Below are 26722 nucleotides of genomic sequence, written 5' to 3'. Positions count from 1 at the left end.
AGCATGTATGTGTGTCTGTCTTTCTAACTGTGCATGTATGGGGGAAGAGAGAATGAATCTAAGATGTTTGCTGTTGGACACTTGTACATCAGTAGCCACGCTCCTGGCTAGATTCCATGAGGAGAGAAGTAGCAGAAAGTCAGAGAGTGATGAAAAACTAAAACAAACAAAATTAATGTGCTATTGAAGGTTTGAATTAAAATGTAGAGCCTGAGTCTGAAAAGCTGGAGACCATGGTGCTAGTTTACTAAGTGCCCAGTCAGCCTGTGGTAAATTAAATAAATTCATTCATTCATCTCACTGCTAGTTGACCAGAGTGACCTGGATGAGTAGTGAAGCCTTAGGGCCCAATCCTATCCAACTTTTCAGCACTGGTGCAGCCACAGTGCAACCCCTAGGTGAGGGAGCAAATGTTCCCATACCTTGAGGAGGCCTCTGTGACTGTCCTCCCACCACAGGATGCAGTGCACGCCCCATCAGCACAGGTGCACCAGCATTGGAAAATTGGATAGGATTGGGCCCTTAGTTGTGGCAAATCCAAAAGTACATGTAAAGATAATGTGTATTTCCCAATGCCAGTTTTCTACAATTGGGGTACCAGAATACAAAATCACAAGATGCCCCTTATAAATGTATCTACAGTATTTCAATCCTAGAATTCTACAAAGCTCTAAGGGCCCAAACCTGAACTGTTTCAGCGCCAGCACTGAGATCCAGCACCGGTACTGGGTGTCACAAACGTGCAGAAAGGCACAACTGTGCCACCCAGAGAGGAGGGGCCGTTGGCGCTGGGTCAGCACTATGTGGAAGGTCGACTGGCTGGCGCTCCAGCAGGTATTGTTTATAGTTTGGCGCAGGAGGCGACGCATGGGTGAAATGGGGTGGGGGGAGGGCGGGGTGGGGGAGGAACCAGGGTAGGAGGGGAGTGAGACTGGCAGAGCCTGTTCTGCTGGATCCTAAACTCTGTGGAGAAGCCTCATTGCGTGTCTTAGGGCTTCCCTCAAGGAGACTCCTGGCGGCTTCCTGGTGCCCACTGGATACAGCAGTAGCTGCTTTGATGTTGCTGCTCCAGCAGGTACCAGGAAGCGCAGGATCGGGCTGCCCGTTCCCACAGTTCTTCCTCAAGGACCATTCAGAGTTTCACTGATTTTCTAGGTAATAACGTATTACCTATAATAGTATACTATATTATATTATACTACATGCACACACACTCTTCTGATTTTCTATTCTAAAATTTGTGAATGGTCAAATGTTGGTCCCTTCAAGAAAAGCAAAGTATATACTCTTCTTGGATAAAAGCAGTTTACACACAGAATATTCTCATATCCTCTTTTGGACAGCACATGGACCATGTGCCTGCCTGGCCATAATCCATGCTTCTAGGGGAATGCAACTACATGTAGGGTATGTGCAATGCATCTCTTTCACTCACACTACAAATAGAGCACAATGTGAAGCGGGCAGACACAGGCACTCCTACAACTGATTCTAATTATACACCATTTAACTTTCTACTACAGATAACTTGTCTTCCTTCTGAGACATCCATCATAACCAAACTACAGACACACTATGATGTAGAAATCATACCAACAATTTCTTGAAAATGACAGAAATAAAATAAAACACACACATACCCAATGTATTCTTTTCATAGAGAATTACATTTTTAAAAGGCACAACCTCTAGCTAAGATCACCCAGTCCGACAACTCTCTTGCTTTCAAATGCAACATGATTTCAGATGCTAAGGTCTATACTGAAAGCACCAAGAGTACTGCCTGGAGCAAGGTATTTCAAAAATACCTGCAAAGCTAGTAACACCAGCATGCTTACTGCCCGAGAATATCACTCAGACCAGCTGCTGTTGTCTCATTGCAGTTCCACGCACAAATTGAGCTCTCATAAAAGTTACTTACCACAACTTTTCTCCCTCAGTCCAGGATTAGGGAAAGATGTTTGTGATGCGTGTCTTGCAAAGAATTCTTAGCTCCATATAGCTGGGTCAAGGCAGTAATGAATGACAACAGCCAAGTCAGTCTCTCTCTCTCTCTCTCTCTCTCTCTCTCTCTCTCTCTCTCTGCAGGTTGGCACGATAGAGAGGGTGGGGGAAGTATGTGCATGCCAGTGCAGGTCATTTGAAAGATATAGATAGCGAGTGTGTGCGCATATATCTAAAAATTGACTGCCAGCAGCTGTCAGTTCAGAACAGCTCTAAGAGGATCAAGTTCTCTCCAGTAGCCCCGGCATGTATCTGAACAGCAACTGGGAATCCCTATCAATTTCTATAGCACCTTCGAACATGAAAACTCTTTTTACAATTGTTACACCATTTATTCCAACAATGATCTGGTAAGTTAGGCTGCAATATGGCATCTTGCTCAAGGCCAGCCTGTCATTTTTATAAAACATCATTTATACAATAGTATGCCATTCCAAAAACAGAAAGTGAGGTATAGAAAGAAAGTGACTCCAAGTAGCCAAGCAAAAATAAATAGGTTAGGCTGTCAGAAAGAAAAGCCACATCTCTGAAAAGCTACATCTCAGATGAGTAACATAATGGAAGGGAGTTGGCTGGGTTCTTCCTTCATGACAACCTATTTTATAGAGGATAAATTCTACAATGCGTCTTGTGCGATTTACTTGCAGATCATTTCCAAAGGCTTCTGCAGCCAGTGATTACTGATTACACAAGCCAACACACATTTTGCTTCCTTAAACGTTACACCAATTCCTGCATATATTTGGGGTGCTGATTCTAAAAATGGCATCTGTTTTGCCCTATCACATCTAGTTTCAGAGACACAGCATAGGCTCTTTAGTGAATGGTTCAAGCAGCTTCCTCATGAGGAAGCCTACACCATGGCTTCTTCATGAGGAAGCTGCTTGAACCATTCACCAAAGAGGCTATACTATATCTCCAAAACTAGATGTGACCGGGCAAAACAGATGCCATTTTTTGAATCAGCACCCCAAATTCATATCAAACCACCACAAAGTTTGGGAAAAACTTTTCTGACCCTCAATTTTGTAGGCCTGTGTTATTGAACAGCTGTTGTAAGAGAAATGGTCAAAGCCATCCTTGCAGCAGATTTAAGAAAAACAGCTACTATTCACCATTCTCAGCTTTCAGGAAAAATTAGTTGCTAATAAAACACTGTTTTACTTCCTGTGCAAAACTTTACACACACACACACACACACACACACACACACACACACACACACACACCCTCTGCACAATACACTTATGTAGACTGACAAAATGCATCCTGTCCAAATGCAACTGGAAATATAAAGGAAGCACACATGGCATCAAAATGCTGGCAAAACAGCTCATCTGATCTGGTGCTCCTGCTATGAACCCAGTTACCATCTTGGTTAATAAACCATAATCTAAATGGGGACAACTAGACTTACATACATCGACCTCCACAAATTATTCTGAAGAGCAGAGGACTTTAACTAAATGAAGTGGGGAAAATGTTCCTACTTCACAAAATGCGGATAAGAGACCTGACTGCACATCAGTTAAGTCTGCTGGAGGACAGAATCTAAACCAAACAGCTTCCATCTGTCCCGACTGGTAAGAAACAAAAAGTGTCACATTATTTCAGACTGCAAACCACCATTCCTTATATACCAAAGGAAGCATTCAGTTCATTACCTTTCTGGCAATATGTGCATGGGTCAATTCTATGACAAATACCATAGCCATAATTTTACAAATCTGACACATCTTTCATATGATATTTAAGCTGCTATATTGGCCAATCGCAGACTGTTTGGGAAGAGCGGCTTCCCATATATAAGAACTGATGCACAATATAGCTTTAATTCCTCAGCCACAATCCTGAGCACACTTGCTGACAATTTAATCCTGCTTACTTTCTTTCTTGTAAATGAAAAGTCATGCACAAGTATCGGTGTGCAGGATTACCACTTTGTTTTTTATACCATCACAATAATGGCAGGAAAACACCAGGCAGGTACAAATGCACTTTGTATACAAGTTCTGTTTTGACAGATGTTCAATAAAGCTTGAGAACTACATTAGGATTCACACCCCTGGAGCAGAGAATTTGGTTTCTAAATTGTCAGCCACTCTTGGAAGTCAAATTCCCTTTAAAACAGTAGCATGAAGGGTTTTGCACATTCATGCCAGAAGTCTCTTTTAGCGCAATGCATTTCTGAATACAGTTGGATAATATTAAGTAGTCACAAGTTGTGCTGGCTCATGTAAAATCAGTTTTCAAATTCATTCTGCTTTCAATAACAATAAAAAAACCATTATTCTGCCAAGCTGCACACTGCAAGTTTCACAACTGCCTTCTTACCTCTTAATGCAGACTGACTAAAACAAACTCACCCCAAACTGCTGAAGTCCACAGAAAGATTGATACAAGTTTGAAATTTTATAAGCAGTATTCAATGAACATAGCAATATCAGACGCGTGTGGACTGCAGACGCGTGTGGTCTGCAGACGCGTGTGGCCTCTGGGAACCAAGTGCCTCTGGGAACTAAGTGCCAGGTAAGGCACAAGAGTTTAGCATCTGGGCGAGTTCAGCAGCAGGGCGAGGAGGCCAGGGCCCCATACACTGCCCTTCCTCTTCCTTTGAGAAAAGGGCTGCTATCCAGTGTGCAGTTTTTAAAAGGACCCCTAAATAAAACAACAACAACAACAACAAAAAAAGCTATGCAGTCAGACAGCCAGCAGCAGGGTGGGGGCTATCCAGTGTTCTGCATCGAGTGCCACATGTATGATTATATGCCTCTGGGGCATAAGTCATGGGTGTGTCCTCGGTGCAAGGAGCTCCAGGCTCTCAGGGAACGCGTCCGCTCCCTTGAAGCCTTGGTGGCCGACCTGGAGAAGCGCAGGCAGCCAGAGGAGGACCATGGGGAGACTTCCGGGGACAATCAGGCTTCGTCCCAACCTCAGGCGTGCAGCTCCTCGGCTGCCCGGGTGGGAAGTCTTGGGACTGGAGGACGTCATCCTGGAGAGGAGGGAAACAATCCCCTAGGGGGGATCCCTTCTCCAGGGGATGGGCCTGTATCCGAGCGCACTCGGGATACTCCTCGGCGGGAGGGGGGTCGGGGGCTTCTTGTAGTGGGGGATTCGATTATTAGAAACATAGAGAGGGGGGTTTGCGACGGATGTGAGGACCGCATGGTGACTTGCCTGCCTGGTGCGAAGGTTGCGGACATCACTTCTCGTCTAGACAGGCTAGTAGACAGTGCTGGGGGAGAGGTAGCGGCTGTGGTGCATGTCGGCACCAACGATGTGGGCAAGTGTAGCTAGGAGGTCCTGGAGGCCAAATTTAGGCTTTTAGGCAGGAAGCTGAAAGCCAGGACCTCAAAGGTAGCGTTCTCTGAAGTGCTACCTGTTCCACGCGCAGGGCCAGCTAGGCAGGCGGAGATCAGGGGTCTCAATGCGTGGATGAGACGGTGGTGTAGGGAGGAGGGGTTTAGATTCGTTAGGCACTGGGGAACGTTTTGGGACAAGCGGGGCCTGTACAAGAGGGACGGGCTCCATTTGAACCAGAATGGAACCAGACTGCTGGCACATAACATTAAAAAGGTGGCAGAGCAGCTTTTAAACTGATCCCTGGGGGAAGGCCGACAGGAGCCGAGGGGCATCCGGTTCGGGACTCCTCATCCCATAGGGATGAGGATGGGGAGGTTAGAGAACAACAAGACAAAGGCAGAGTAGGAGAAGAAATTGGGAAAGGTAGCGTGATGGGATGTGATAGACGGTTTGGCACAATGAGAGGATGCGGGGACAAAGGAGTGAATAAGCAGCCCATCCTGGGGCATTTCGTGGATAAATGCTTTTATGCGAATGCCCGAAGTCTACGAGCAAAGGTGGGAGAACTGGAATGTCTGGTGACAAGGGAAAATATTGACATAGTGGGCATAACGGAAACCTGGTGGAATGCGGAGAATCAGTGGGATACCGCAATCCCGGGCTATAAACTCTACAGGAGGGACAGGCAGGGGCGTGTTGGAGGTGGGGTGGCCCTTTATGTTAAGGAAGGGATAGAATCCAGCAAAGTAGAGATTGAAGGTGGGTCCGACTCCACCGTAGAATCTCTGTGGGTTAAATTACCAGGCTTGTGCAGCGATGTAATACTGGGGGCGTGCTATCGTCCTCCAGACCAGAAATCTGATGGGGACCTTGAAATGAGGAAACAGATCAGGGAGGTGACAAGGAGGGACAGGGTTGTAATCATGGGGGACTTCAATTATCCTCATATTGACTGGGTCAATTTGTGTTCTGGTCACGATAAGGAAACCGGATTTCTTGACGTGCTAAATGACTGTGGCTTAGATCAGCTAGTCACGGAGACCACCAGAGGACAGGTGACTCTGGATTTAATATTGTGCGGTACGCAGGACCTGGTTAGAGATGTAAACGTTACTGAGCCATTGGGGAACAGTGATCATGCTGCGATCCGTTTTGACGTGCATGTTGGGGGAAGAATACCAGGCAAATCTCTAACAAAAACCCTTGACTTCCGACAGGCGGACTTCCCTCAAATGAGGAGGCTGGTTAGAAGGAGGTTGAAAGGGAGGGTAAAAAGAGTCCAATCTCTCCAGAGTGCATGGGGGCTGCTTAAAACAACAGTAATAGAGGCCCAGCAGAGGTGTATACTGCAAAGAAAGAAGGGTTCCACTAAATCCAGGAGGGTGCCCGCATGGCTAACCAGTCAAGTTAGAGAGGCTGTGAAGGGCAAGGAAGCTTCCTTCCGTAAATGGAAGTCTTGCCCTAATGAGGAGAATAAAAAGGAACATAAACTGTGGCAAAAGAAATGTAAGAAGGTGATATGGGAGGCCAAGAGAGACTATGAGGAACGCATGGCCAGCAACATTAAGGGGAATAATAAAAGCTTCTTCAAATATGTTAGAAGCAGGAAACCCGCCAGAGAAGCGGTTGGCCCTCTGGATGGTGAGGGAGGGAAAGGGGAGATAAAAGGAGACTTAGAGATGGCAGAGAAATTAAATGAGTTCTTTGCATCTGTCTTCACGGCAGAAGACCTCGGGCAGATACCGCTGCCCGAACGGCCCCTCCTAACCGAGGAGTTAAGTCACATAGAGGTTAATAGAGAAGATGTTTCAGACCTCATTGATAAATTAAAGATCAATAAGTCACCGGGCCCTGATGGCATCCACCCAAGGGTTATTAAGGAATTGAAGAATGAAGTTGCAGATCTCTTGACTAAGGTATGCAACTTGTCCCTCAAAACGGCCACGGTGCCAAAAGATTGGAGGATAGCAAATGTCACGCCTATTTTTAAAAAGGGAAAGAGGGGGGACCCGGGAAACTATAGGCCGGTCAGCCTAACATCCATACCGGGTAAGATGGTGGAATGCCTCATCAAAGATAGGATCTCAAAACACATAGACGAACAGGCCTTGCTGAGGGAGAGTCAGCATGGCTTCTGTAAGGGTAAGTCTTGCCTCACGAACCTTATAGAATTCTTTGAAAAGGTCAACAGGCATGTGGATGCGGGAGAACCCGTGGACATTATATATCTGGACTTTCAGAAGGCGTTTGACACGGTCCCTCACCAAAGGCTACTGAAAAAACTCCACAGTCAGGGAATTAGAGGACAGGTCCTCTCGTGGATTGAGAACTGGTTGGAGGCCAGGAAGCAGAGAGTGGGTGTCAATGGGCAATTTTCACAATGGAGAGAGGTGAAAAGCGGTGTGCCCCAAGGATCTGTCCTGGGACCGGTGCTTTTCAACCTCTTCGTAAATGACCTGGAGACAGGGTTGAGCAGTGAAGTGGCTAAGTTTGCAGACGACACCAAACTTTTCCGAGTGGTGAAGACCAGAAGTGATTGTGAGGAGCTCCAGAAGGATCTCTCCAGACTGGCAGAATGGGCAGCAAAATGGCAGATGCGCTTCAATGTCAGTAAGTGTAAAGTCATGCACATTGGGGCAAAAAATCAAAACTTTAGATATAGGCTGATGGGTTCTGAGCTGTCTGAGACAGATCAGGAGAGAGATCTTGGGGTGGTGGTGGACAGGTCGATGAAAGTGTCGACCCAATGTGCGGCGGCAGTGAAGAAGGCCAATTCTATGCTTGGGATCATTAGGAAGGGTATTGAGAACAAAACGGCTAATATTATAATGCCGTTGTACAAATCTATGGTAAGGCCACACCTGGAGTATTGTGTCCAGTTCTGGTCGCCGCATCTCAAAAAAGACATAGTGGAAATGGAAAAGGTGCAAAAGAGAGCGACTTAGATGATTACGGGGCTGGGGCACCTTCCTTATGAGGAAAGGCTACGGCATTTGGGCCTGTTCAGCCTAGAAAAGAGACGCTTGAGGGGGGACATGATTGAGACATACAAAATTATGCAGGGAATGGACAGAGTGGATAGGGAGATGCTCTTTACACTCTCACATAATGCCAGAACCAGGGGACATCCACTAAAATTGAGTGTTGGGCGGGTTAGGACAGACAAAAGAAAATATTTCTTTACTCAGCATGTGGTCAGTCTGTGGAACTCCTTGCCACAGGATGTGGTGCTGGCGTCTAGCCTAGACGCCTTTAAAAGGGGATTGGACGAGTTTCTGGAGGAAAAATTCATTATGGGGTACAAGCCATGATGTGTATGCGCAACCTCCTGATTTTAGAAATGGGTTAAGTCAGAATGCCAGATGTAGGGGAGGGCACCAGGATGAGGTCTCTTGTTATCTGGTGTGCTCCCTGGGGCATTTGGTGGGCCGCTGTGAGATACAGGAAGCTGGACTAGATGGGCCTATGGCCTGATCCAGTGGGGCTGTTCTTATGACATATGAGCCGTATTTGTTTTAAATACTGTATATGCCATAAGACAAAAAAGGGACTGTTTTATCCTCTCTCTTCAAAGACAATTCTGTTTAGCTAATTCAAGATAGGATTTCTTTGGAACATTACAGAGTAAAGTATGAATATTGGATACTCCTTTTTATCAAACATCTTCTTATATATTGTAAACTGTAGGCTGCAGATCAGAGTGGACTATACGCAAAAACGAAGATAAGGGAGCTGCAACTAAGTATATCTTCTACTAGCCTCTAAACCATACGCTAGATTTCTTCTTGCAAAGTTAGAACAATGGGTCAAAGCGATACCTGAGGTATAAGCAGGTTTTCAAAAAGAAAAAGCCTACAGATGGATCTGTGTTTAATGGGAAAAAAAGTGTAAATATGCTCCTAATATGAATCGAAAGTTGTATGTTGCTTTCCTTGATTTGTAACCAGCATTTGAACAATTCCTAGACATTTACTCTGCAAAAACTTTCCATAAGCCAAACACTTATTGTTCCTTTAAAAAACAACACTATACAGTATACTGATACAGGTGGGGCCTTCATATCCATGGATCCTGTATCCATGGATCTGGCTCTATGGGGGTCCCCAAGACCCGATAGACTCAGGCTCCACCTGGACCCTCCAAAGGGGACCAGAACTGTGCTCCACTCCCCTCCGGAGGGCTTTCTGAAGCCCAGAGAGAAAGCACGCATCTGTTCGCTGCCTCTGCAGAATGGCACGTAGAGACAAAAAAAATGCTACTTCTGGTTTCCCGAGGCTTCATTGGGCCTCAGAATGTCTTAAAAGGCATAAAAACATCACTTCTGGTTTCCGTCAGGAAACCAGAAGTGCCGTTTTTTCTCCTCTACAGGCCATTCTAAAACCTGCAGAGGCAGTTGGCGGGCATGTGTGCCTCTCCGGGCTTCAGAAAGCCTTCCAGAAGGGACCAGAGCACTGCTCAATCCCCTTCAGACAGGGTGACCAGATGTCCTCTTTTTCAACTTTGTGTCCTGAAAAAGAACCTACCATAGATACTCAGGTATATTTTTGCCAAGTAATCAAGCTCCAATTCTCACTTCGCCTTATCTCCGGGTCAATCAGAGGGCAGAGTCTTTCAACTCTGAACATTTTCATTTCTCAGCTAAGCTCAGGCAGGCAGCTGGTTAGTTGCTATAGTTACTTTCCTGGGACGTTCCAGCCAAAGTTAACCTTTTATTCCCCTCCGTTCCCTTTTGCTGCTGCAACCCGATTCCCTTTTGCAAAGGCTTTGCATTTGGCAGAGGTCTTTTTTTTTCAACACCAGGATGGGATCCCCTTTCCATTTGAAGCAACAATTCCCAGGCTACAATTCAATGTAGCATTACTTAAGAATAACACCCATGGAAAGCAGTGGGTTTACTTCTGAGTAAAAAGGGTTGCAAATATATGCAGCTGCATCTCTCTGCTGTGAATTGAATTGCACACTCTCAGTTATGTGTTATGGGTTGTATGTTGTATATAGAGCTTCTGGCTTAACATACCAGACACCTTAAAGGTGGATTTGATTCATGGTTCTCCTGCAGTGGTTCCCAACATTTTTCACTTGCATATCCCTTGGCAATAATAAATTGTACCCTTCATATTCGCAAAATGTTTGTAATAATACAAGCCCTCATCTCCTCTCTATGAAAACCCAGACTTCATGTATTCATCACAGTTTTTTCTCTTTTTATCTGTTTGAGGAACAGAAGACTGCCTTTGCACTGTTTTGCACCAGAAGTGTGCTGAGAAATTCTGGGTGACTGATCACTTTCCATATTATGTTTCAGCTTTTTTACTGTGCTGGTTTTCAATCACTGGTTCATACATGAATTGATGACCAAAAACTAGCTGTTGGTGGGGCTTTCAAAGCCAACTAGCTACCTCCCTTCCTGCCTTGCTGGTCCTGGAAAGCTATTCTGGAGCATGACCTGCCTTTTTCTACCATTATTCCATTCTTTTTCAAGTACCCCTAAAGGTCCTGTTGAGTGTCCCTGGGAGTACATGAATACCAGGTTGGGAACCACTGATTTACTGGTATGTTGTTTACAGTGCACTTACTCTGATAGTGTTTACAAAAAGGTGGTGAAGACCAGAATTTAAAAAGAATAAAAATGTATCTTATGATCTTTTACTATGTTTTTAATAAATTAGAGGCTACAGTTCTTAGGTAACAATTAGTGGTAGGTTATTTTTCATGATCTGGCCTGGGGTAAAATCAGACAAAACTATAGTCAGACACCCCTCTAAGTTTAACCCCCGACTTATCCGAGGGTCATAGAAAATTCCATTCCATTTTACCTCAAAAATTACACCATTCATTGGCATATAAGGACATATGCAGCATATATTGCCATCTTTTTTATTCAACTTGTATGATTAAAGTTCTAGATCAGTAGTTCTCAAACCTTTAACACTGGGACCCACTTTGCAGAATGTCCAAGACCCACCAGAAGTGATGTCATTAACCTGAAAGTGATATCATGGATGGAAGTGATACCATGAAGCAGAAGCGCTTTCCTGAGAATGCAGCAAGTACTGAAATTGCCCATGGCAAGCACTAAAATTGTGCCATTTTCCCTAGATAGGCAGGCTATAAATAAATTAAAATGAATAATTATATATATTTAAAGTAAAACAATTAAATAAGGGGAGATGAGATGGGGAAGCCAGCCTTCTTCCACCAAATGAACTATCCACCAAATGAACAACGATTTTTGGAGCTCTGCTTCCCATCTCTAAACTGCGGATCTAGGAGATCTGATTACTTTGCCAGGAGAGGCTTTGTCATCCTGATTGTATACCTGAGTAGGTTGGAGCCCGGGGGGGGGGGTGCTTGCTTCTCAGGAGTTGGCATTTCAAGGCAGTGGGGGAGGAGACGTGGAAATCACTACTAACTGCGAAACCCCTGTGGAGATACCATCTACTGAATAGATACCATCTAATGAAAGAAGATACTTGGAAGAACAAAGTAAGTTGCTGTTTGTGTTATGCAAATCCTGGCTTTAAACAACTGACTTTGGGAAAAGGAGAAAGGGAGGGAGGATTCCTCCACCTCACTGTTGATTTTTAAATCTGAGAAGAGACATTTGAGTTTTTGGCATTATATGGAGTATAATTTTATCAATATAAATCTACAAATCTGCAACCCTGTATGAGATATAAATTTTATTGGATTTTGGATTTTGGACTATTTTGATTGCGGAAGAACGTCTTATCATTGAGTGGTGAGTCGACTATTGTTTGGTCCATGTCTGTGGGAAGTTAAATGTTTGCATTCCATAGCAAAGAGTCTGCCTATGACATCTAGTGGACTAAAAGAAAACTGCAAGGGAAAAATTATGGATTCATCAAGAACAGATTGGGAAAATTTAATAGAACAAAAGCTGGAACATTTGCTTGATGTGAGTTGACAACAAGTGATCCAAACTTTACAAATCCAAATTAGCGTGGAAATCCTAAGCCAACAGATAAATAAGCTTAATGAAATGGAAGTTAAAGCTACAACAATGAAGAATAATGATCTATAATTTGAAAAGACAATTCTAATTCTAATGGAGACACAGAGAGATGGAGCAGATTGGAAGATAAGTACCCAAAAGTTACTGGACCAGAACCAAGAAGAGATATGTCAACTAATAAGCATAGATGACCAAGAGATTGACCAAGAGAAGGAGATGACTTGCCAGGATCTGGATTTATTGGCAGGAATAAGAAGACCAAGAAGAGGATGTATATCAAAGCACGAATTCTTAAGAGATATTCTTGTGAAGTTTATCAGGAAAAAAAGATGGAAAAGAGATTTTAAAAAAAGTTTAGAGATGATATGCAAGATTTGAATTGCTATTCAAGATAATGACATGATTTGGTAGTGGTGTAATTTTTGATTTGAGACAAGAAAAATATATCTAGGTATTTTATTGGTCAATTTTGATGAACTAGGTTTAAATTTGTTTGATATTGTTTTGGAATCTATAGATGGGGAAATGATATGAAGGTAGAAAGTTAAATTTAGAAAGTAATGGATATGTAATATATGAGTGGTTTGGTAGATTTGTTTATAATTAGATTTATGATAAGTATTTAGTAGTAATTTTGTATTAGAATAAATTGTATTAATAAAAGAGTTTAAGATTTTGTATTTTATAGGTTAATTTTTATTAATTTAGATGAATTTTGATGAATTAGATTTAAATTTGTTTGATACTGTTTTGGAATTTATAGATGGGGAAATGATATGAAGATAGAAAGTAAAGTTTAGAAAGCAATGGATACGTAACATACGAATAGTTTGGTAGATTTGTTTATAATTAGATTTATGATAAGTATTTAGTAGTAAATTTGTATTAGAATAAGTTGTATTAATAAAAGAGTTTAAGAGTTTATTGAAAGAAGGAACATAAAGAATGATGGGAAAAGAAGGGGAGAGATAATTATGATGATGAAATGGTGAAGTACATAGAATATGAAACGGTTTTTAGAAACGAATATGTATATTTGTATATCCTTTTTTCTTCTTTTTATAATTGTTTTCTTTCTTTCCTTTTTTGGATTATATTAAGAGATATAAGAAATTATTGGTAGAATGAATGATTAATTGGTATATGGTATCCTGAAACCTCAATGTTTGTATATATGTGTTTTTGTATGTGTGTTTGTTTATGTGTTTACCCCTGGAGGCTGGGGGATAAGAATAGGCCCTCAGTTTAGCTGTACTTGTCATAAGAGGCAACTAAACAGCCACTGGTTAGATGGGACTCATTAGCCTGGGAAGGCAGCTCATCTGAGAGAAGGAAAACTCTGATCCCAAACCTCCACTGCCTTGTGGCTACATCCTGTTATGGAAAAGGCTTCAGGAGTCAACCTCGAGGCAAAATCCGGAGCCAGACTCCCTGAGGCAGTTCATGGCTGAACACAGTCATGTTCTGGCAACTCCTGCGACGCCGCTGGAACCAACCGTATTGGGCTCTGTCTTTCCATTGGACCATTTCAGCGACGTGGAGAGGGGGGATTTGCTGCATGGGAAACAGTCTATCCTCCATATCTACTTTACCCAGGCTGGAGAGGACACTCTGTTCCAGAACCACCATTCAGAGTGCGATAACATAGTCTTCCGAGACTGAAGGATGCCAATGCAATGCGACTTGTTTATGTGTTTATGGAAAAATAAAAAAATAATTTTAAAAAAAGGATTCACCTAGCTTTAGAAGACTTTAAAAAAAGTGTTATCAGAACAAGCCTCTTTTAATAGTACTATGGTGGAGGGGCAGCCTTCTAGAGAACCTGTTGAACTCTATGATCAGGACCACTCTGATAGCTTTGCACTTCCCTTTGCCTGACCTTCCACAGGAACCAAGTCATGGTTGTCTACTTGCAAGTACATGCAAACATGCAGCTTAGTTTCACTTTCCATAGGGCTCAATACATTCATGAGCTTGGAGGGAGGGACTCCCTTCTCTGGTATTTTTTGGGACTGCTTTCATTGGATCGGGACTGTTCTAGTGGTGTTGGATTCCTCTCAGCCTGCCCTTCGCAAAGGGCTAAGGCATGGACATCTACTCATGAGTAAATGTGCAATGTGACTCAGTTTCACTTTCCACAGGGCTTATTACATTTTGCTCCTCTGCTATCAGTTTGTCAGTTGCAGCTTCACAACCCACCGACAATCAATGGGTCATGACCCACAGTTTGAGAAACCCTATTCTAGATAGTTGCAATTTGCTCCTGTTGCTATTCTTGATCAAAAACTGCAATTAACGTGCCAATAATCACATATAAGGGTGTCAAACTCATTTCATATTCAGTGGGCCAAACAGTATTTATAGTGCGTGCTGAGGCCAGAAGTGATATCATTAAGCAGGTAGTGATATCATTGAGCAGATGAACGACCAGAAGTAAGCACTTGACTCTCACATAGAAACTTATTAGCTGCAAATGCCAGAGAAGAAAATGTGCTAATCTTAATTATATTTTCAAGATATAGGAGAGACAATTATCACACAGTCGGTCCTTCAGCAGCACCGCTTCAGTTCAGTTGAGAGATGGTCTTTAGTGACAATTCTGCAGAAATGGCAATGCTGATAGGGCAGCCTGCATGATAACTGGGTTCTCCCAGCACCTCTGCAGTGTCTCCCTCTCTCACCTTTTGGTCTGATCCTTATCCCATAGTGTTCCTTGCCTTCTGAGGCCTCCTTCTATCTCTCCCTTCCAGCAGGGCCAGCCTTAGTGAGGGAGCAAACTGCTTTAGAGCAAACAATATGTCTACATATGCACCATTGTATTTTAGACTTCAGCTCATGACCATGTAGACTACTTTACAGAATTCTTTGTGTACCTTTGAGAAATTTTTACACTGCAGTGTTTCTCAAACTGTGGTTTGGGATCCACTAGTGGGTCACAAGCCAATTTCAGGTGAGTCCCTATTCATTTTAATATTTTATTTTAATACATTAGACTTGATGCTACCATGGCATGTGACTGCATTGGGGGAAATGTGGCAGATCTGTACTGTTAACAGACTACTATGTATATGCTTTAACAATGATAGTAAATAGGACTTACTGCTGGGTAAGCATGGGTAGGACTGCAGCCTAAGATTGTTAAAAATGTTCCTGCTTGATGATGTTATTTCTGGTCATGACATCACTTCCAGTGGGTCCTGACAGATTCTCATTCTAAAAAGTGGATTCCGGTGCTAAAAGTTGAGAACCACTGTTTTACAGTTACATCTGACTACTCAGATACTGCTTATTAAGACGGGAGAGGTAATCCAGCCCCTAGTTTACATACAGCTAGGCATAGATGTCACTTTACATTTCATAGAAAAGATATCTCTTCAAGCTGACCTTGGAGTAAGTACAGTTAGGGAGCAATGAGATTTAGATGTTTCAGGGAACTGTTTTGTTTTGGTTGTAATTGCCTATTTGTAGTTCTGATAAGATCTGAAGCACAGCACTACCAATGGCAAAGATATCTTCTAAGTCTGTTTTATTCTTTCCTCTGTGCATTATACAACTCCCAGAATTTAGTAGGGTGTCCTTTTGGGTTAAAATAGCAGCACAGTGACATCTCATTGAGCTAACAAGTGTTTGAAGCCCTACTTTCACTATTACATGGTGCCAGGAAGCAATTATAGTCACATTTAATTGCCATTTATTTGATGGACACCTCATTCGTACAAGGTTTTTCAAACAGTGCCACAAATTTTCCATCTGGTTTTGGTCAGGGGTGACACCTGGCCCGGTCAACAATGGAATGCCCTTTACTGTGAACTACTGTTTGCATACAGTCAGTCCTCCTTATCCATAGATTCAGAACCTGCATATTTGACCCACCCTGGGTTCTGAACCCATGGCTGGAGGAACCACAGAGGACCTCTGGACATGGTCAAAAATGTCTTCCGGTTGCTTCTGGATATGCTCTGAGGTGAGGCCATGCACGGCTTCCCCATGCCTCTGAAGGCCTCTGAGCGGCACTTCCTGTTTCTTCCATAGCTGTTTCTTCTAGATGACCAAACTTGTGGATGGAATTCTAACCTGTGGTAGGAGGCAATATCCATAGACTCAAATTAAAATGTCACATTTTCTGATTTTCTGTAGTAATTGGTGTGCCGTAGATCACATGTGAATCCAGTTTGAGCCTCTTGTCTAGTCTGGAAGTCCCCAACTGTACATCTTGCTCTCCATCTTTCTGAGTCGAATGACTCTAAAGCATTGGTTCCCAAACTGTGGGGTGAGACCCAATTTTTGGTGGGTCAGAAAACTGACAGAGCAGTTTAAGTTGTGTACCAGGGATAGGAAAGCCCAGTGTGGCTTGACTCAAGTCAAGTCTAGGGTCACTGCCTCCACGCGACTCGACTCAAAAGAGAGTCATAATGGGGGCACTTTCCATCACCTTTTAGTAACTCTAAAGGACTTGAGTCGAGTCACTCCCTCTAAAAAGTCCGCCATGGAAACAAAAATAGGGCTACTGCCCAGAGGTGTGTGTGTGTTGGAGTTCTCTTTATTCACTCCCCTGATGTCCCCACCCATCTATAAGCAGTGTGGGAGGGGTGGAAGGGACTGCTAGAGAGTAGGGACAGAAGTGGCAAGAGGAAGGAGGATCACATGCAGCAGATGTGAGGCTTACCAAGATGACCCTATCTTTTGCAGCCCTATTCAGAAGTAGTCCCACTGTAGCTGGTCATTCAATGAGGGTTCCCCCTCTCCACCAGCCATGCGGTGCAAAGCGTGAACTCCCTCCCTGCCTCCTCCTGCTCCCTAGGCTTCTCAAGCCAATCGTAAGGCAAGAAACCCCTTGGCCCCCCTCCTGTCTGCTCTCAACCAATGAAAATATCAGAATGCCCATCCTTTGTCCAATGATCATCCATTCCTTCCTTCCTATCAGAGATAGGAAAAGAGACTCCCAGTTCCACCTCCCCATTCATTGCGCGAGGAAAACATAAACCTTTTCCTGCCTCCTGGCTGTAACTTCCCTGCTGCTTGCCCAGTCGGAATGCTAACCCTACAAGGTTTTTCACATTGCAAAAACACTAACCACGCACACCCAGACACAGGGAGACTAGAGTCTGCACGCATGGGGACGAGTGCTAAGTCAGGGGGGCCCTGAAGAGTGTTTTTCAGTCTTTCAAGCACATGACTCACAAGTCAACGAATCACCCAAAATAACGCATTTTCATGACTCGAGTCTGAGTCATCTAATTGATATATAGGTGGAGCCTGTTTATCCAGGGATTTTTCATCCACAGATCTGGCTCAATGCGGGTCTAGGGGATCCGCACTGTGATGGACTCGGCTCCACCTTAGCCCTTCAAAGGAGACCGGAGTTGTGCTTTCTGAAGGTGAGCTTTCTGAAGGGCTTCAGAAACCAGACGGCTTTCCGAAGCCCGCAGAAGCAGTGCACATCCGCCCGCTGCCCTCTGTAGGTTTCAGAATGCCCTGGAGAGGCAAAAAAATGCCACTTCCAGTTTCCCGAAGGAAACCAGAAATGATATTTTTCACCATTTTAGGCATTAGCCCTCCATAGGCTTCCCTGGTTCTCAGAATGCCTTATATGGCTACAAAAAAGGTCACTTTCGGTTTCCCTTGAACAGGGAAGAAGGTGTAAGCAGGAAGATGAAACAGGTGGTTAAGTGTGTAATTAGAGTCATGAGAAAAGCAGTCAGTGAGCTGATTAGTGGGAACCTCCTGGGGTCTGAAGGTTCCGGCTATAACTACCCTCCTTTTTACTGTGGTATCTGACTGGAGAAGGCTTTTGTTTCAGAAGTCTGAACTTTTTAACTTGAACTGCCTAGGTTTTTGTATTTTAACATTTAGCTGGTGGTATTTGAGTTTTAAGTTTCTACAAATAGATCAATTTTTTACTTTTCAGGTGTTTTTAGTCCTTTGATAATGCCCTACATATGTGAGGGCGAAACATTCGGAGGAGAACTTAAACCTGCTGAATGTGGTCAAAAATCCTGAAAATATGTTTCACTTCAGGACAACCCCGATCACAAAAGACTCAGTCCCAATACAAGAATAAGTAATTATATGCCACTATATGTAATACAGGGTCTATTCCTGCAGTCCCTCCATATTTCTACAGGAGAACATTTTATTTATTCATTCTTCTAGGGCAGGGGTGCCCAAACCCCAGCCTGGGGGGCCACTTGTGGCCCTTGGGGGCTCCCAGTCCAACCCTTGGGGAGCTCCCAGTCTCCAATGAGCCTCTGGCCCTTGGGAGACTTGCTGGAGCCTGTCCGACTCAACTGCTCTCAGCATGAGGTTGATTGATCAACCTCTCACCTGAGCTGTGGGATGAGGGCTCCCTCTACTGCTTGCTGTTTCACATCTGTGATGCAGAAGTGGCAGTGAAGGAAAGGCTGGCCTTGCTTTGTACAAGGCCTTTTATAGGCCTTGAGCTACTGCAAGACCTTCATTCATTCATATAAGTTCTAATAAATGCTCTAATAAATGCATTTATGTAAATTTATTCAAATTTGAAATGTAAATTAATTCTATTTTTTCCTGGCCCCAGACACAGTGTCAGAGAGATGATGCGGCCCTCCTGCCAAAATGTTTGGACACTGTTCTAGGACACAGAGACATTCTGAAGATCAAAGCTAGAACTTTAAAAAAAGACAACCATGTAGTTTATGTCAAACGTGGTCCACATCTGGTTCTCTTGCTGGCATTAGCACCCAGCAAAGTACTAACATTATGGCTCGGTCTGGATCTGGTATGCTATTATTTTTCACTTTCAGTTTCACCAATTTGTAACTCAGAAATAGCAGGACCTTCACCTCACAGGATTGTTGCAGCTATGAGAGCAAAAAGGTGTTTAAAATGTAAGTGCTATCTAAAATGTTAATAATTAGTACAAACTATCTGACTGGAAATCGAACTTTTCAGTTAACAGTCCCAGAAATAATAGGAACTGCTGGCTGACAACAAGTTATACCTTTTTTCCAACATAAAATATAAATTCTCAGTAACAACTGGTTCAAACAAGGAAGTGCTCACTATCTACTGAAGATTAGATTTGATGATTTCCCTTAAAAAATTCTATACAAGGAAGATTTCAGTCTTGATGTGCAGCAAATTGCGAATAAACGTTTATGAACAACCCAGCAGACTTTTTGGGCTCTGAATTATGAAATGTCACTTTTTGTAGATTATTCATAGTTTTCTTATTCATTTTCTTTTCTTTCTAAAACTGTTGATGGGTGAAGTTTCAGAGTTTAAAAAGTCATTCCAGAGGTTGTGGGAGAATAACTTCCTTGGTTGTCTAATTCACAGAGCACCTCTCCATTGCACCGGCATGAGTAAGATAAAGCCTAAGCAATGATGCAGAGAATCCTTTATCTATTGGCCAAAGAGAGCCATGCGGCTTTCCTATCTGACAGTTTGGCATACTCACATATCATGAAAACACCACACCATAACTAACAAAAGGATTCACGATTACAATGCATAGTAGAACAGGCAAGCAACAGTCAAGCTCCTAAACAACAATGAAGCTGAGTGCACTGAACCCCTACTTCCTTTACTGTAAATGCTTCACACCCAGTGTGTTGGATGCAGTAAAAGGAATCACCTCCCTGACTGCATAGGTGTGGGTGCAAGCGCCATGTTTCTAGAATGGCATTAATATCTAGAGTAGAAACAGTACAGTACTCCAACAGCCACATTCATATTTTGTTTTATTTTTTGCTTGCCTTTTAATCTCTGTGACAATCTTTTTGCCCAGTCCATCTACCTTAACCCCTCTTTGCCTTTTCAGGATGCCTTATTTTTGCCTTTTTTTTTTTTTACAACATCCGTTATTGTTTTGATGTGTTTATTCATTTAATAAACTCTTTACCATTACTATTTCAATCTACCTGGTAGTTCATCTGGGAGGGAATTGATTGCCCTGTCTTTCCACCCTGCCTTTTGCCATTGTCTAACTTTAAGGGGACCCTTGGGGATTATAAATTTTTCCATTTAGTGAGGGGGATACTGTTTCTGAGTATGTGAAACTGCTTTATACGGAGCCAAACTATTGGTTTGTCTGGTTCCTCTTGGCCCATCTAGCCCTATATTGCTTACGCTGAATGATAGTGGTTGTCCAGGATCACAGGCCACAGGTGTTCCTGGATGGGGGGGCAAAGTGGTGAGTTTCTTCAGGTGCCGGGACACCTGTGTAAAGTGGCCCCTCCCTCTCTACTTCTGAGCTATTCAGAAAAGCAAAACCAAACCAGATGAAAGCATGCATTAAGATAGGGACAAAATCAGATATTTTCACCTCAGATCCCAGCAATATCTTTACACAACAGATATTTTGAAGTTCAAATAATCTTGGTAAACTCTTGTAGGCAGCAAATATATGTATACATCGAAGGAGTGGACAACACATCAATGTGTACATGAAGTACATGTATATACATAAATGTACACGTCTGTTCAGCTAATTAGCAGATGGTGCTTGCAACAACAAATATTAGGCATGCACATTTTGATCTATGTGCTGTGACAGAAAATTCTGTTGGAGGGTGTTTACAGCAGCAGGCATGTTAACAGACTTGCGTTCTTATCATACTCAAACTCACAGCAAAAAGAATGCAGATTAAACTCAAAGTGCTCTAATATACATCTGAAGGTACACAATCCCTAGAAAAATGCATGGCACCGGGAAAAGTCTCAGGTTTCTACCACAGGAACCAAGACTGGCCTTGACATGCAGTGACATGAAATAGTCAGGTGGAGCAGCACCTTAAGCACCTTTGAAGGGGCACCAAATGGACATACCCCCAGCCCATCTGTCTGCCACCCTGTCCAAACTGCCACTACATTGGGGGCTCTGATGCACTTCCAACCTACAAAGAGCAAGTAGCAAGAATATAGCAGCAGCAGCAGCAGCAGTGTCCTTCATCCTCTGAGAAAAGAAGTAAGAAAGCTGCTGTTGCCCCCAAAGTGTTTCTCCCCACAAAACACCAAGTCAGCTGGGAGAAGCAATTGGGAGCTATCCCCCCTTCCCTTAGGATTGCAGTTTGAGAGACTTATGGCCCAATCCTATCTGGGCCTCGCACTGCTGGAACTCACACTCTGGCAGCACAAGGCTCTGTGCAGTAGTGTGAAAGCCAGGACGCCATCACACACTTCTGGGCTGCTATACAAACAACCAGAAGTTAGGAACATACACCAGTGGCTCCCAGAGCCTCTTTCAGTAAGCTGGAAAGTAAAAGTTTTTTACTGATGCCTGGCTGGCCTTCTAATCACCTTCTCTCCTGCCCCCCCAGCCACCACAGCATACAGCACACAGTCCTTTGGCATTGCTACATGCTATAGCAAGGCAGGGGATAGAACTGGTCTGTTAAAGTAGGTCTCTGCTTGAACATTGCACAAGTCAACACAGTTATCGTCTTCTTCCCTTTATTTTTCAAACCAATATCATTCAATTAAGGATTCTCTCTGAAAAATGCTTTAGTTATTATTAGTATATTTCACACAGGATTTGACAGTGACTAGGAGAAGAGAGTGTTCTTTATACTTCTGACTGTGCTCTGAACATTCAATGTATAGCTATTACTTAGTATAAATGCAAGGATTTCCCACACAGCAAAAAGGGAGAGGAAAACATAATGTAGCACAGGCAAATGTAATTGTCAAACCACAAAATCAGGGCGCCAGGGGAGGAAGGGAGCAAAGCTCCATTAATTCAGTTCCTTGAACTCATCATTAGATTAAATGGTCAAAATAAAATCAAGCACAGATTTTAAATACAAATAATTTATAACAACATCCTGCTCATAACAACATTAGTTGAAACTTTTCATTAAGGTTCGAGATTTAAAATGTCCAGTTTTTAATAAGCAGAACTAGTTTGTCAATAAACATTATAAAATGTAATTCCTTACTAATTTGTCAGGTTAAGTACACTAGAATGAATCCTTATTTTTCTCTCTTCTAAATTTATGAGAATGTGAAACATATGCTGAAAATTAAAGAAGATTTTGCAGAAGGTTGTACAGGCTGCTACTGGAAAGTTTGACAAGCTCAGAGACAGATACAGATAAAGTATTTTTGGTTCTGCATTATATAAAAGAATAACTTTTACAAGGATCCTGCACATTCTTCTAATCTCAAATACAGTGTGAAACATGCAACACTAATAGACTTGAACATGCAGAAACAGCTCAACTGTAAAGCCAGGAAAAATCCAATTCTCCATGTCTGTGGAAAAACTTTATAGAACATGCAATCTTAAAGCGAAGTGAACCGTAACTACAATCATACTCTGGCATCATGCACAATATATAGCCTAGGAATTTCACACAACAATCCCTGCCCCAAAGCCAATCATTTGTAATTGCTTACAGAAACTGATGCGATTAAAAATTCTGGCACCATGTGGTACTCTGACAATATCTTTAATCTCTACAGCATCCTTTCAGCCAAGAGCACTTTATTTGCTAATGTATGTTATACAAAGGGATCGCCTCATCCAACACAGGCACTTACTCATCCTTTAGAGACAGGATTCTAACTGCAGGGGAATATTTGTCCATAGGTCAGGACAGAAAATCTACAGCACACAATGATAACTGTAGGAATTTAAGAATGCAGAACTTAACTCTGCCAAGAGGCTAATGGTCATAAGTGAAGTCACATGAGTTTGTTAATGGCCATTCCAGCAATATAGTATGCTCAGATCCTAACACTTTATTCTACCCATGGTAAGAATACTTGATCTAGCTAGAAATGCCATCCACTTAGTACCAGCCCACTTCATAGATAATGAGAAAGTTAATCTATTTAAAAATTACTACAGAAAAATACAGGTGGACCCTCGTTATTCGTGAGGGTTCCGTTCCTGGAACCCATGCAAATACCAAATTTCACGTGAAACCAAGTCACACAAAATTCAGGGTCCACCCAGCTCCAAACGTGACCAGAGCCTTCCTCTGGTCGCGTGTGGAGCTGTTCTGAGGCCCGTGGAGGCCATGCTCAGCCAAGACAAGACAAGGCAAAATGCTGCTGAACACAAAATCACAATGAACTTTTAAAAAAGCTTCAACATAGACTTCAGCATTCAATCAGAAAACTAGAATTTGTCAGCAAATTCAATTCTATTTAATTTAGACTTGAGACTGTAGGTTTCTTTCCCACAGATATTAAATTAGCATATTGTTCTTTTAAACTCCATTTCCTTTTTTCCTGCTATAACACCACATTCTTTAAAAAACAAATACAAAAATTATTATTATTTTATTACTTTATATCCCGCCCTTATGCCCAAAAGGCACACAAGGTGGCTTACAACAATTAAAAAATACATTAAAAACAATAATTAAAACAATTTAGAAATAATTAAAAATCTAAAAACAAACCCCATGGATTCTCATATAAAAAAGCAAGAAAGCCAGCCAGCCTGTCAACAATTAAAAACTTTTTGAAATAAAAAGGTCTTCAGTCCACACCGAAATGTTAACAAAGAGGGAGCAGTTCTCAATTCTAATGGGAGGGTATTCCAAAGTTCGGGGGCCACCACCGAGAAGGCCCTCTTCCTGGCCGCTGCCCCTCTCACATCTCTTGGTGGCGGCACAGTCAAAAGGGCCCCCCCAGATGATCTAAGAGCCCGGGCAGGATTGTAAGGAAGGAGGCGGTCCCTCAAATACCCCGGACCCGAGCCGTAAAGGGTGTAAAAACAAAAAAAGAAAACTAGAACCACTAGTCGAAGCTCTTAAGGCAAGGGAGAAGTGTACTTTCAGATACTTCCTGGATAGATCTATTTATTTAATGGCTGTTTATTGCAACCATACTCCTAACTATGCACAAAATAGGTTTTTGTGCATAGTTAGGTTTAGGTTTTAAAATGGGAGTCAGAATTAGATGAAGATGTGAGGAATGGAAAGTCTCAGTTAGAAACAAGGATCAAACCACCTAAGACAGTCAGAGTTGTTCTAAATTAGAAGTGTATATGCTTAGGGCATGACTCCAGCCAACAAATACCCAGAGAAACTAGAAATTCGATAGGTGTAAGCTTGCTAAGCCATAGACTTCATTCTCAAGAAGGACAGAGGATAAAATGTAGCAGCTATTAAGTGTTTTCTAATTTCCACATACAGTACTTAGGTTAGAACAAGAAACTTTTCAAAGGTCAGACTTGCAAGATCATTTGGGTTTTTAAAACAACTCTAAGTCAGTGTTCCTCAACTTGTGGGCCATGACCCCAACTGGTTTGCAAAGCCTCATTTGGGGGGCTGTGGCAACCTTTCAAAGTCTGCAGAAGAGAGGGCTTAAATCCAATCTGATAATGGTACTGCCTAATCAAAACTTGGGCCCTCTGTAAAAACTGTTTATTGCTCAGTATCCATTGGTCTTCTCCCAAGATGGCCAGTTAGAAGAAAACTTGCATCAGCTTCTTGGTTCTTATATAAACTACTTACACTTATTTAATCATTAAAATGAATCATTTCATGGGGGATCTCTCATATTTATAGTTATTTAAGTTAAATCTATATTAAGATTTAATTATTTTTATGTCTTTACCAAAATCTAGAGAATTATTAGTACATGATGTACTAGTTTAAGAAGGTTTGTATGCACCTTCAGTTAGGCTCTTTGGGAGCTGCTATAATGTCTCTGCTGCAGCCTGTACAACTAACATATATCAGTAGACTCCCTGTCCAATTTCTGAAAATACTTCAGATCATTATGCAGGTTAAATTTTGTCAGCAATTCTCTGAGGACGAACAGAAGTTTGGCCTTGGGAAAAATAAATGTCTTTTGGCTGCAGGACAGCTGGTTCTCTTTATCTTTGGAGGATGAGAAAATGTTGGGCTGGCAGCTTCAACGTGTCCTGGACTCAGTGAAAGCCTTAGACAGCAAAGAAGACCTGACAAAGAAGTTAATATTGCCATTTCAGCAATATAGCCCTGCCCTGCCCTGCCCTTTATTCCTTACCTCCTTTAGAAATATCTGCACAAAAACATTCCAAGATTCTAAAGGTAGAAAGCCTAAACAATAGAGATGTGGTAACATAGGGTCCTGGGAACAGGAAAGAGAACAAATCAACAGAAGTGAATGCAGAAGCAGAATGAAATAGAATATTTGCTGTGACTATCTCCTCATCGGCACCTCAGACAATCCTACATTACCAAAAAACAGAGAAAGAACTGCTTAGCTGCCTCTGGTAACACTAAGCAAAGATTAGAGTTCAGTAGCACAAACCCTGAAACACCCAAATCTTAACTACTCCAAAAGTCACCTTCTTTTCTCATTTCATCTTGACAGGCCCTTGCCTACTAACAGCCCAGTCCTGAGCTTCTTGGAGCCTGCTGGAGCAGCAGCACCAAAGCGGCTACTGCTGTATCTAGCAGACACCAGGAAGCAGCTGAAGGTATCCTCAGAGGAAGGAGACTTTCATCCCCTTTCCCTGGGGAAAGCTCGAAGCCCCACAATGGGACTTCTCAAGTCTGGGTCCGCTATTTTGAGAGACTTGAGAGATTCCATGTTGGGCCAAAAAGCCTGACACAGAGTTCAGGATACAGCAGAGTAGAGCTCTGCCGATTCCGCCCTCCTCCTGCCCAGATTCCTCCCACCATCTGCCTTCCCCACACCTTCCTTCCACCCTGCCTCCATAGGCCGCACCACCGCGTGGCAGCTGCACTCATCCCCGGCAGTAACTTGCACATTTATGGCACCCAGCACCAGTGCTAGGGCTCAGTGCAGGTGATGCGCCAGTTTAGGATTGGGCCCTTAGACCTCTGCACTGCTTCTTTTTCATTCATTTATGTGTGGAGGAAACATGTAGACTTCCTTCAAATTATAAGGGATACATCTAATTCATGGAGCGTTTTCTATGTTGATGCCATAGTAAGTACCCTTATGATATTTGCCTCAGGGTTGTGCACTGGACTAGGCTCTTAAAGATCAATGTGAATTATGTTCCTGCCTATCCAATTCATTAAAAGACAGTGACAACTCAGAATGCATGCAAATACGTAATATTTCAGAAATGTTAAACTTCGTTCTCCTTTGTCATGTGTACTCTTTCATATCCCCATATTTCTAAGGTGATCAAAGTCCATTCTATTCACATAGTGGAGATTCCCTAAAATGAGTTCAGAAAAAGGTATGAGATGCCTTAAAACTTCTCTCTGAATACTCACCTGCCACACACTGCATATTACATTCCACCCATGAAAAAAACAATCCAAATCTATATGAGTGCATGTCTGTTAAGGTATATGTTGGCCCAATCCTATTCAATCTTGCAGTGCTGGTGTAGCCGTGCCAAGGGGACATACACTACATTCTGCAGTGGTGGGGCATTCACAGAGACATCCTCAAGGTACGGAAATGTTTGTTCCCTTACCTCAGGGCTGTATTGGCACTGAAAAGTTGGACAGAATTGGGTCCTGTGTCCATTTTTTC

General features: G+C 42.7%; 1 protein-coding gene across 6 annotated transcripts in view; it reads right to left on the bottom strand.

The window, feature by feature from the left end:
- The window catches only part of SPTB (spectrin beta, erythrocytic), a 139036-nt gene that overhangs the window by 95843 nt on the left and 16471 nt on the right, over positions 1-26722 (bottom strand). For 3 of the 6 annotated variants that reach the window (XR_010793526.1, XM_066611532.1, XM_066611531.1), the window contains exon 1: positions 1922-2042. The exons of 2 other annotated variants lie outside the window; for them this stretch is intronic. The gene's annotated coding sequence lies outside the window, so the exon portion shown is untranslated. Of the gene's footprint in view, positions 1-1921; positions 2043-26722 lie in introns of those variants that run through there. One more of the 6 variants, XM_066611526.1, reaches the window with a different exon arrangement.

The sequence above is a fragment of the Tiliqua scincoides genome, chromosome 1, assembly GCF_035046505.1.
Source record: "Tiliqua scincoides isolate rTilSci1 chromosome 1, rTilSci1.hap2, whole genome shotgun sequence".
NCBI classification, from domain to species: domain Eukaryota; kingdom Metazoa; phylum Chordata; class Lepidosauria; order Squamata; family Scincidae; genus Tiliqua; species Tiliqua scincoides.
The sequence above is the reverse complement of the archived record's forward strand: the minus strand, read 5'-3'. Positions and strand labels throughout refer to the sequence as shown.